Genomic DNA, 12,359 nt, shown 5'->3' with positions numbered 1-12,359 from the left:
ATCTGCAGTCTGTACCTGGAAAAATGTAAATTGCTTTGGACACTGTCTGCCACATGGTGCAATCTGATAAAACACTGTTTAGTCATTATTTTATAACCTCCTGACCACTTTTAATATTAAGGAGAAGAAAGTCTGGGTTGAAGCAAGATTTGTAAAAAAGGGCATATGCTGTTTGTTTCTATTAATCAAATCAATAAACCTTATATATGGGATTCTGTCTGTGTGCATGTGATTTTTATATTATAATCTATAAAGTGTGGAGAGACTCTCAGGGTGTTTTTTTCTTGGTATCTGGCGGTTTTAGCAAAATGATGGTAATTGGACTTTTTATATACTGGTATTTAAATTTGACTAAAATTAAATCAATGAACACAAACACCATTTAGATGTTAATGCTGAGAAAATAGTAATATTTTCTTTTGAGAAACCATGAATTAAGAGAGACAGCGCAGTACCTGCCAATGCCACTGGGAGGATCTTGGTGCTGCTGTGAATTAAAGTGACCTAATTTTTAAAGCGATGACCACATTAGTAAGAATATATTAGCATACATAAAACACACCTGTGATCACATTACACGATTTTTTTGTTTTGTTTTTGTTTGTTTGTTTGTTTTTCAGTAGTAATTGGAAAGAAATTGCCAGAAATCAGTGGATTTTGATTGGCTTGACAACCGTAGCCCCGCCCACTTCTTCTTCGTGGATCAGAAGCTGAAAAAGATGGAGGACGAGACTTTAGCTAATTATCTCCCCAATTTAACGTAAATCACCAAGAGATATTTAGTGAGTAATAAGTCAGATAGGTAGTTAGTTGGTGAATTGCTACACGTCTTTAAGGACAATGTATAAGGTATGCTAAACTCTTGTCACGACAACTACAAGGTAGTTACTTTAGTTAGCCGTAGTTGTAGACTAACATCTTTGCTAGCCAAAAGTTAGCTAGCAGTTAACGTTAAATAAGTTACGGCTCAAAATGATTTACAAACAATTAAAAACGGAAAACTGGTCAAACACATTATATATCTTTTTGTTAATGATTTCTTTTTCTAGCACTTGGCTTTAACATTTTAGAAGATTTGATTTCTGTTGCCTCCAAACCGCGTCTGCTGCTGTAAAATAACCGTAAAACACGTCCTCTTGTGGCTTCTTAAATGTACCGCTGACAGTCTCTCTCTCTCTCTCTCTCTCTCTCTCTCTCTCTCTCTCTCTCTCTCTCTCTCTCTCTCTGCTCGCCGCACTAATGCTGATATTTCTCTCCAGCATCACCAGCGGAGAGGAAGAGGAGGAGGAGGAGGAGGAAGGAGAGGTTGTGTCAGGTGGAAACGGGGACCTCTATGGATATCATCATCTCCCTCCACCGGCTCGCATCCTCAGCACCGACAGCATCTCCCGGCCGGCGGTCACCGCTGCAGGCTCCCAGCGCCTTTTTCGTGCGTCAAGGCGTTGTATTTCCACGGTAGAGACTCGCCGGGCTGCTTCTGTAATTACCCTGACAAACCGCTTCTTCCTGTTAAAAGGACTTACCGAGGGAAGACCCTGCTGGAATAAAAGCGGAGCGTCAGTCTCCTCCATTGATAAACCGCTCTTCTCATCGATTTAGCCCAACGACGTCTTGGTATAAGAGGAGGACAAAACCAATCCAACAAACTGACAGCGAAGCTGAAGGTAAGGCCGATAGAAGGACGACAGAATGATTGCTTTCTCCGTGGGATGTCGTTTTATTTTGTCGTTCCGTGTGTGAACGCAAGAAGCCGAGGTGCACGGTGTTTTTTTTTCCTTTTTTTTTTTGCAGAGACGCCGGCCTGCATTTGGGTGCAGGGTACCGCAGTGATCGGACTGGAGGACGCGCTGTTTCATGTCTTTTTTCACCTGCATGTGTTACATGATGCATGCCTGGAAAAGTGTTTGTGATGTCCGCATAGCCGGTTGTCTATTTTGAAAGGAGGAATCTAATAAGAAGCAGAATAGCGGCCTAGTGTTTGGGTTATACATGTTGTTGCATGTTATACCGGATCAGTTTAGACTTCTTCATAACCAATAACTTTAAATTGCAGATGGTTACGTTGGGCTCCGTCGCTTTCTGGCAAACTGCGCCTCAATGCATATAGCAGCATAACTTCCCAAGCGATACATCTCTTCAGTAATACCACACATCCCTGCAGGAAGTTATCGTGTGTCTCTGGTCGCACGGTGTGACCTCACATTACTTTTTCTGCTTTTCTGCCCCTTGTGGTATCACTTCTTCCTGAATCCGGGGGGGATTTTGCTTTTCTGTATGGGGTGAAAAGATTCTGATTATTCTTATGCTTTAGTGAGATAAGGCCAATAGCACCATCGCTTGCTGTAGCAACTCAAGAAGCCTGTCAAGTCGTAATGTGGTGTGTTTGATCACAGCTGCAGTGAAAAGTGACTACATCCTCAGTTTTGCATCGACACTATCATTGCCTGCTCAGTATGGTCGCTACTAGCAGTAAATGTAGAGCTACTGCAGGAAGCTAATACAGGGCTGAGCAGGCAGGTGTAGGCTAGTTGGTTAGCTTTGGTTTGTTGGTGCAAGGTGTGTGTGTGTGTGTGTGTGTGTGTGTGTGTGTGTGTGTGTGTGTGTGTGTGGATGGTGCTGTTGGAGGGGGGTGAACAGGAGAGGAATGAGGAAGACAGGCAGAATTAACAGCAGTCACAGTGAGCAAAGGCTGTAGTCATATTCAGTAATTTCATCACTGATCAAATCAAACAGCTACAACGCTGCCGGTAAGTTATGTGACATTGAGATGGTTTGATCCCCTCACTCTGATACTCCTCACAGTAGCAGTAGTTCATAGAAGCCTGTGGTACATTACAGAATAGTGGGGGTTTTTGGTTGTTTTTTGTTTTGTTTTTTTACATTTTGAATCCTATATTGTCACTAATCCACTTCTATAATACATCTACAGGGGTTGTATTGAGTTTGTAGTGCTCAGCAGCAGTTTACTATATAGTGAATTTATTACACACTATGACATTACATTGTGTGTTATTGTACATGATGTTACTAATACTAGTTATATAATATATAGTTATACATATACTTATATGATAAAGGTTTTTGGAAGACTTAGGTGCACATACTCAGTGGGTTTGGGGAGTTCATCCCCGAAAATATTTTATTTTTCCAATGTTATATACGCAATTTCACATTGGTATGGACAGTTATTATTACAATAATAGTGTACCAAAAGTCGAAAAAGCTAGAACAGATAACCCAAAAAACAATAGAAGTTTGCTGGACTAACTACTTCTATTAGATCAAGAAAAGGTAATTTAGTTAGTTTTGATGCTCTTCACATTGGTTATACATTATTCATCTTAGGTATTGCCCAAAACAGTTTGGGTGCTGAGCCTAAGCCTTATTATGGCATGGAAAACCTTGACAAAAATAAATGCAATTATTGATATTAGTGTTATTTTAAGATCATTTTATGCCACTGATAAAATGATGATATAATAGCACAACAATGAATAACATCTTTTGAAAGAGCGGTGACCTTTGATTGAAGGAAATTAAGACTAAGTCTTTAAAGTTCAGACATTTGTGACCACAACACAACCAAACCAAAACAATAGGGGCCCTGTTAACAAAAAATTACATTTAGTCATCTAGGACAAGGGTATAGTATTTCATTCCTTAACAGGAAATATTCTGACAATAACATAATTAAAGTGACACGCCAAACATTGACTCCTTGTCCTCAAAGGAAAATTAAAGATGTCCACATCATAATGCTATAATATATGTTACTATATTTGGTGCTTACTATATACATAAAACTAAGAGTATAGCAATCATAGTAGCATTTACAGTGCTTTATACTATCTTATAGCATATACTGTACCTACATACAAAATCTGTATATAGACCTGTAAATTCATATTACCAGATTATTGAGGTCAACATTAAGAAAAAAACAGTGGTATATCAAATTATTTATTGGTGTGTCTCAGTTTACAACATATTGCCCAGCTCTGTTACAAGATGAAGTTCTTTTTGTTACCCTTCTTGTTGTCCGGTCCTGGTGATAGACAGCCTCTCTGGGACACTGAAGCTCTCTGCTGCTGCTCTGCTGTTTATCGGACCACAAGGTGACTGTTTTGATTAAGACTCATGGTCTTGCAGACTCAGAGCTGGGCGTCGGCTGCAGCTCCTGCTTGCAGATGTTGTTTCACTCTGCTGAGGTGAAATGAGTGGAAGTGACTCAGTGCAGTGTGTAAAGTGCGTACTGCGTGACGTCACAGTGAAGGATCCAGTGTGAATGTGAGAGAGGGAGGGAGAGAGTGTGTGTTCATCCCTGTAAGAACAATCTAGGTTTCAGATATTTTTGGAAAGTGAGATCATTCTGGACAAAGATTATAATAGATGCTATAGGTTAGATTTGGGTCAGAATAATGGTTACATAAAATTCAGTGTTGTATTCAGTTGGCACTGCAGAGCATTCAATGTACATTTCACTCTTTGGGCTAATGGCTACATCTAAATTTGAACAGTTTTTTGCTGTTTTCTTGTTGACGTATTAGCCATAATTGGCACAGGAGGACCAAACTTCAGCACAGCTTTAATAGTGAGATGAACAGTAAGAGCAGAAAACATAGATACATAGCAAAGCTGTTAACAAAAGTGTATTCCATCATGCTAGGCAGTGTTTCTCAAGAGTTTATCACCACATGTAGCGTAGTAACACCCTGAAGGTTTACTATCTAGGAATTGTCGGTTACTGTTTGTAAAGACAACATTCAAACTTGTCACCTACCTCTACACCACCAGAAGCCCACTTGCAATGCTAGATTTACAGTTGAAACATATATGTACAAATTTAAAAAAACTGCTGCGAGCACTGACTCCAACCTGGTAAATTTGGTATTGGTTTGCAGGGTTCTCCCCAGAAATTTTTTGTATAGTGGCGCACCGCTATCCCGGGACCGGGGGACAGGTGGAGAGACGGTCGCAATCATCAGACCAGGGGCGGTGGACGGACGCTCACTCATCACCCTCACCCGCTACAAAGCAGCTAACATTGAAAATTAGTACAGTGGTGCTGAGCTAGCAGTATAGCGGCGCTGCACCACCGTTCCATTGTCTGGGGAGAACCCTGGTTTGGACTTGTTGTGGTTACTGATTTGGCTTGTGTGTCGACCTGAAGTAATTTTCACTTGCTTAGGACTTAGTGTCTGCTTATACTCATATACATACAGTGCAAGCTTCTAGTTTAGGAACCTTGCAGTTGTTGTAATGGAAAAGCCAATAATTTAGCAAACTAACTAGGCTAACATGCCTTACAGAAAGTCAACCATCTCCATGATGCTCTTCATCCAACCCCAGATTATTTCTATAAGGTATTTAAATGTATCACAATAATGCAGTTTGTTTGCTGGCCTCAGTCTCACCAAAGCAAATAAAATAGATACCTGATCATGAAATCTGAAGTCGAGCATGCGCCTTACACTTACCCACAGGCAGATGCAGAGATAGATAGCAGAGGTCATCAGAAATGTCCCCCAGACTTTTTGATCTGCATGTGACAATATCGATTAAGACTGGTGTGTGCGTGTGTGTGTGTGTGTGTGTTTGTATAGGAGGAAAGTACACTGAGGGTCTGGTCCCCATTAAGCCTGAGAGAAACAGAGACACAGAGCTGCTGCCACTGACTGATTAACTCTGGCAGCTGTCTCTCTCTTTCCTTCTCTGGCTTTCTTCATCTTTCTGGCGATATGCTCTCCTGTCTCTCTTGCTCCTTCGATTTCTTTCTTTTCCCCTAATTCTTTCTATCTCACCTCTTCACTTCCACGCCAGCTTTACTGTTTATTTGTAACATCTCTCTTCTATAATGTCAACCATTATTTTTCTCACTTTATGTAGGCTAGCTTTCTTTGCTACAGTTCTCCTCTACTCTATTTTCTTGATTATGAATACCTGCCACTCTCAATCACTCAGTCTCTTTGCCTCTAAATCGAACCTCTACATCAAAACAGATGGACAGTCAGCCATCGGTTATCTGCATTTGGCATTAAATCTGTAGTATTATGAAGTTTACAACTATTACAAACATCAGTTAGAACTTTTCAATAAACAATTACTTAATAAAGTGATAATACAAAATAGATAAATGCATTTTCACCATATACAGTAGGAAACAATATGAAAGAAAATAAGTAATAGGCAATGCAATAATGGAATCTTGGTTTATATTTCATCAGCACTGCCAAGTAGTTTAGGAGTCTTTTTTTTTTTCCTGTCAAAGCAGCACAAGATCATTGACACGCATATTCAGTTCTGGAACATGACATATTTTCTATTTACAAACTACTGCTAAGGTGAGTTGTTCAAAAACTTTCTTTTTAGTAAACTCTGTACACAAACAATGTTCTCAATGCTGGTGTTCATGTGTAGAAACCCTGGTGATACTACGAGCAAAGTTTGTGTTGAGCCTTCTTACTAGTTTAAAAATAGAGATTTTGATGCTATCGTAAAAGTGCCCGTAGCACTCCCATTGAAAATGAGCTTGACCCGAGAACGAAAACACAGTAAATCTTAAAAGTGGCTCTTTCGTTGTAATTATGCTTTTACACGAAGGTTTGACTCGGGTACATTCACAAAAAAAGCCTAGGTGGCATTTTGGCGAGAGTTTCGCTTTAAGTGCTTGTTTCAAGGGCACATGATGTTTGGCATCCCATGTACTGAAAAGATTAGAGTATTGTCAGTCTTTGGTAGTATCAAGGCATCATGCCAAATGCTAATAGCCAAAACAGAGGTTGCGGAGGCCAGACAGAGGGGACTGGAGGTTAGGACAGGGGGATGAGTGGGAATAGAGGGAGAGGACAGTTGAAAAAGTGTGAAGGATAATAAAAGGAGAGAGCAGGGAGGCGGGGGGCTGACGCTTTCATTACACCATTGGTGTAACGTGATTTATTGTGGTTACCAACAGCGACAGCGTAGCTGGGGAGAGGGGGCAATAATAACACTGAGTGGTTTAGAGGAGAAAGCATAACGACTAACTGCACACACACACACACACACACACACACGTATACAATAGTGCTGACACTACTAGGTCACTGATTGAATAATGAATCAATAGAAAATTAATCTGTGGTAATTTTTATAATCGATTAACTATTTGTTTAAATAATTTATCATGCAAAAAATGCCAAATATCTCTGGTTGCTCCCTTTGCTGCTTCTCTCTTCTTTTAAGTCATTATTGAATGTCTTTGGGTTTTAGACTGTTGGTTCAATACTATTTTCTGATGTAAATAGATGAAAAATTGATTAGTTAAATGAGCAAATAATTGAGAGATGAAAGGGTGATGACAATTACAATTTGCAGCCCTTAATAAACCCGGAAAATCATGCTGTGTAATTCAAATGCTTATTTTTAAATCTTACTGTAAGACTACATCTATCAAAACACACAGTAATGTACAAGGAAAGCTGAACTGCAGTCTCACTACTTACAACTGTGTCACTAAAACAGACAGGTTAGAGTCTGGCTTATGGAACTTCAAAGTAAAGAGAATAACTGCTGAAGAGCAGTGACAGAGCTGAAGTAGACTCACAAACACTCTCTAACCACCTGGGGAAAAAAAACAAAGATGGCCACTCTGAATATAGAACATTTCTTTTTAGATGCTGTCCTATAAACCATGGTGAGGTTGTGGTTTCAAGTCTACCTGGATAAAAACAGGGTTGTCTCAGATGATCTAGATTCTGTCCTAAACATGAGCGATAGGAACACATTCGTGGTGCAAAGTGTTCATTATTGCCATCCTTTCTTTAGTAGAATTCAACTGTCAATCAAACAGTGTGGGTGCGACTGTTTCCTTTATTTTTTACAGTTTAAAGTCCTGCTCATCATTTGTTTTAAGGGCTGCAACAATTATTGATTTATCTGCTGATTAATTAACATTTTTGTTTGAGAAATTATCACTTTGGCAAAAAACTATGATACCTACCAAAAAGGAGTGTTTATAAATTATTGAAATAAAAATCATAATGGTAATTTTCAATGTTATCATATCATCATATGTATCTTTAGGTGAAGCAGCTGTTTTTTTTTACTGCACTGTGTGTGTTTAAATGTTTTTTCACTGGGGTCAAACAATGTATGACTTAAGCTAGCTCAAGGGATGTTCACACACAGACACAAACATGAGCACATACTTGTACATACACATGCACACACACACACACACACACACACACACACACACACACACGCATACAAAAGTGATACTGCTCTTTCTCTCAGCTCCATGGAGAGTTCAGAGAGGCTGCTGCTGTTTAAACGTTTGATCCTTCAGTGGTGCATCAGTCAACTCTGTATCCTGGACTGACTGAAACATACAAACTCTGTAACCCCGTGGAGTCTAACTCTACACACCTCAGAACCAGAACTAGATCTCTCTCTCCAGGTCTTGGAAATAACAAAAAGACCCAAAACCTTTAACTAAATCCACACCTCTTCATGGTATAGTTCCCCCTACTTTTGTGCTTCAGGTTTAGTGTTTGAAAACTATTTTTTAGTGCTAAGATGCTCTTTTTAACGCCGTGAAGAGTGTCCTTTGAATTTACAGATCTCAGCAGATTTAATGAATGTAGCGTGAAACAAGACACTGCACTGCACTGTCATCATTTTGTGATAATAAACAATATTCATGGATCAGATTCACTGAAGACATCTTAGTGCATTGCATTTATTAGCAGTATAAAGGAAGCTGGGAAATGTAAGCATTCTGCAGTTGATGTACTCTAATTACTTGCATTTGAGTGCAGCTTTGTGGTTTAAGGTGTCACTTACTGTTCAACTTCCCATACTAGCTGATATGAGAGCAGCAGCATTACTCAGCACTTTATTTTGACACCGATGTTTCCAGTCCAGTCTCTTTTGGAGCCTTTATGAAAGTAATTTCTGCCTGCAATTAATTTGTGTGGAATTCTTCTGATAATAAATCCTCAGTTTAGCTTATGATCCAAGTTGATTCTGCCTTAAATCCACGATAGGTGTTGTACTAAAATAAAGTGTGTAGAGCCCAAAACTAAAACTTTTTAGGTTGGACAACATGAAGCACATCATTCTGTCAGCCATTCATATTCTGAAGCACAAAGAGTAGCATTGTCTGAGCTTTTAAATAGATATTCTAACAATGTTAATGGCGTAGGCTGATACTTGTCAGTCATGTGTAAATAGCTTTTTAGCATCCTCAATGTTATTATTATTATTTAGAAACATTGTTTTCTTCATAGAAAAACAGATATTAGGAGAACTTTTTTAACCCTTAACTTCTGTGTAAAATGTACCTTTTATTTCTAGAGAGAAGTTTGCCACTGATTTAAATATTCTCAGTGTTATTCAATCATGCATTGATCAGATATTTGAGGAAATGCAACTTAAAGGAGTACTCCCACTTTTACACATCGAGTTAAGTCTACACATCACAAGGAACACTATTACAGCCTGTAATAGAAGTTGTTAAATGTCTTGTGTTTCACTAGAAAGAGTCTTTTAAAAGACTGAAAAATAAGAGTTTATAAATAAGATGTCATCAGGGTTGTTTTGGTTTGGGCTTTAAATTTAGTTTTGAAACATAAAGCATACATGCGTTGTAAATGGGGGTGATACGAAATACTGGGATCCAGCATTTTTGGATCTCAACTATTCCTAGAGATGAAAAGTCCAGACATTGCAGCCTCTGCTCCTCAGATTTCTACCATTCATTTGAGCGTTAGCAATACTCAAACAGTCTAATATGAAAATTGCTGGAATATGCCTTCAAGGTACTTTCATATGGACCACAGCATTTGGTGATGGCTGCTGATGTTCATGTGAGACAGAAGATCCCAACTAAAATATCAGACTGAATCTACTAACATTGAAACATGCAGGTTCTGCATTCATACTAGTCTGAATGCAGATGAAATAATTGTGAGCTCAATGTGTGGTCATCTTTTCCTTTGTTTTTATCTCCACCTTCTGATATTTCCTGCAGGCTGCGTTCAGTCTCTGGAGGCAGAGCATGAAACATCTCACTGCTGCTGTTACATATAGAGCAGAAAATGGATAGCCAGAAGCGTGTGTGTGTGTGTGTGTGTGTGTGTGTGTGTGTGTGTGTGTGTGTGTGTGTGTGTGTGTGTGTGTGTGTGTGTGAGAGAGAGAGAGAGAGAGAGAGAGAGAGAGAGAGAGAGAGAGAGAGAGAGAGAGAGAGAGAGATTGCCAGACATAGTATCCACTCTCTTGCCTGGGGCTGGCTGGTTCCTCAACAGCTGAGTCTGGTTATTAGAATAAAGGTGATGATAACACACACACACACGCATACACACACACATAAATACACATGATTGATTGAAAGACACCAGGTGGTTGAGGTTAGGCAAGGATCACGGCAAGGATAACATAGGACACCACAAACACACGTACTGTTTTGACAGACATGACAGTCGGGGCAGTTTGACTGATGTAGACTTGCTGTTGTGGTACAGCTATTGTTTCTGCTCTTTAATCCAATGATAGGTGTTGGTACGTTTGTTTAGTTTATTGTGAATTAAATGTCTCTTATAATATCTGTCAGCATCCCTTGTTTTATTCTTTTGTTCTTGTTGTTATTTTTCACTATTTTCTGTCAGGGATTAATTGAGAAAGTATTTGGCAGATTATTCTTGAATGAAATCATGTATTTAACATTTTATTAATTCAGAAGAACTGATATCTGTAGGTTTCACTTCTGTTGAGTTATGAGCAATACTCTGTCTGCTTCATCTCCACAAAGCACTGTAATGTTTTGCTGCTATCCTCTCAAGGGAGAACAGCTAAGTGCACAAATACCCCTCCTCTCTCTGGCTTGCAGGGCAGGCTGACATTTACTCGATATGGCTACGTAGTTTTCCAGTGGTTTAGGTATAGTGACAACTGTGAGCTTAGGCTTTTGTTGCAGGGGAGCGGGAGGGAGAGGCCAGAAAAGTGGTGGGGTGAGGAGAAGACAAAGAGAGTTACAGCAAAAAGGTCAAGGAACAAAATGAAAGAGAAACCCTCAATTGCACCTCAAACTTTTAATATTTTACATCATAAATAATAAGTTAGTCATTCACATAATATTAAAAAATCTTGAATGCAGTTGCACTTGATGCGCAGCACTTTAAGCAACTTTGGAGAAACAAATGGTATGTTCTTTGTCCTTTGGGCACATCTGCTCTTTACTGGAGGAAGCCATTGCATCTGTAACACAAAGAACGATGGGGGAGGAGCAGGTTAAAACTAATATGACAGTGTATTCATCAGGACTCAGGTAATAGATATTTTTTACGACCTTGACCTATTAGGACTGACAAACATCTAATGTGTCTGTTTTCAGTGCTCGACATAAACGCAATCTAGGCTTTAATGTTGTCCTAAAATTGTCATCCATCAGTGGGAACAGATAGTGCCTGTGGTCAGCTAGAATTCACTTCTGTTTCACTGGATTCTGGTACTGAGCTTTTGCTGTGGGGAAAATGGTATCAAAATGTTCTCAGCATATACTGCCTTTCCAGTGTTCACACTCTGCTCTGAGTATTCACATTTGATGCTAAACAAAATCTGTCAATGTAGTTTGGAAACTATAGTTACCATCTACATACAATGAGCAGTCAACATACAATAAATTAACATTGAATTTGAGGATAGAATGACTAAATCATTGTCAAATTATCTGACCATGAAGTTATTTTTACCTTAAAAAAGATATCTTAAAATAAGTTGGTTCAGTCCAGAAATAAGTAGGCGCTCTGATGGAGTTTAAATGTTTGAAATAGATGACAAATGCTTTTAGATTAAATGACTTGAGCTCAGATTTGCTAAAGCACAGTGATAAGTAAATTACATTTAATAATGGCAAATCCAGTTTTTGAAAAGCACAGAACTATTTGCAGTATGAAGCTTTTGGAGTTTCACCTATTTAGGAGAAACTTTCATCCTTAGGTTGTTTTGCAAATACGGCTTCAGGTGGACTTCATCAAATGTATACTACTGATATTGATTAATCAGAAATATTGATCAGAAAATGTATCTGCCTCCGAGTCTTTTCATTATCATTCTGATGTTTTGAACATTTCTGTTCCTTACCTCTAACCCTGTGTTGTGTGATTTCATGGTGAAGTTTCGAAGTTATTTTTATCCTCTGGTTTCCAGCTGTCAGCGGGAGAGATAAGAGAGATGAGAGAGCCAAATAATTTCTACTCCCTGTCTCCCACCATCCTTTGAATCATCAGAGAGATTTTATTTTGAGCTTCTCTTCTGTAAAATGTTCTGATACCAAAGACAGGTACTGCATCTTTCATGAATGGAAAGGAACTGTTATTTAT

The 12,359-nt window shown here is 38.9% G+C and overlaps 1 protein-coding gene across 7 annotated transcripts in view; it reads left to right on the top strand.

Annotated features, from left to right (window-relative positions):
* The first annotated feature begins 710 nt into the window (after positions 1–710).
* LOC119005480 (spectrin beta chain, non-erythrocytic 4-like) overlaps positions 711–12,359 on the top strand; it is a 74,498-nt gene continuing 62,849 nt past the window's right edge. For all 7 annotated transcript variants that reach the window (XR_005070522.1, XM_037073137.1, XM_037073130.1 and 4 more), the window contains exons 1-2: positions 711–849; positions 1,260–1,664. The gene's annotated coding sequence lies outside the window, so the exon portion shown is untranslated. The remainder of the gene's footprint in view (positions 850–1,259; positions 1,665–12,359) is intronic.

This window comes from Acanthopagrus latus, chromosome 2 (genome assembly GCF_904848185.1).
Source record: "Acanthopagrus latus isolate v.2019 chromosome 2, fAcaLat1.1, whole genome shotgun sequence".
Taxonomy (NCBI): domain Eukaryota; kingdom Metazoa; phylum Chordata; class Actinopteri; order Spariformes; family Sparidae; genus Acanthopagrus; species Acanthopagrus latus.
This window is presented reverse-complemented; position numbering and strand designations above follow the sequence as displayed.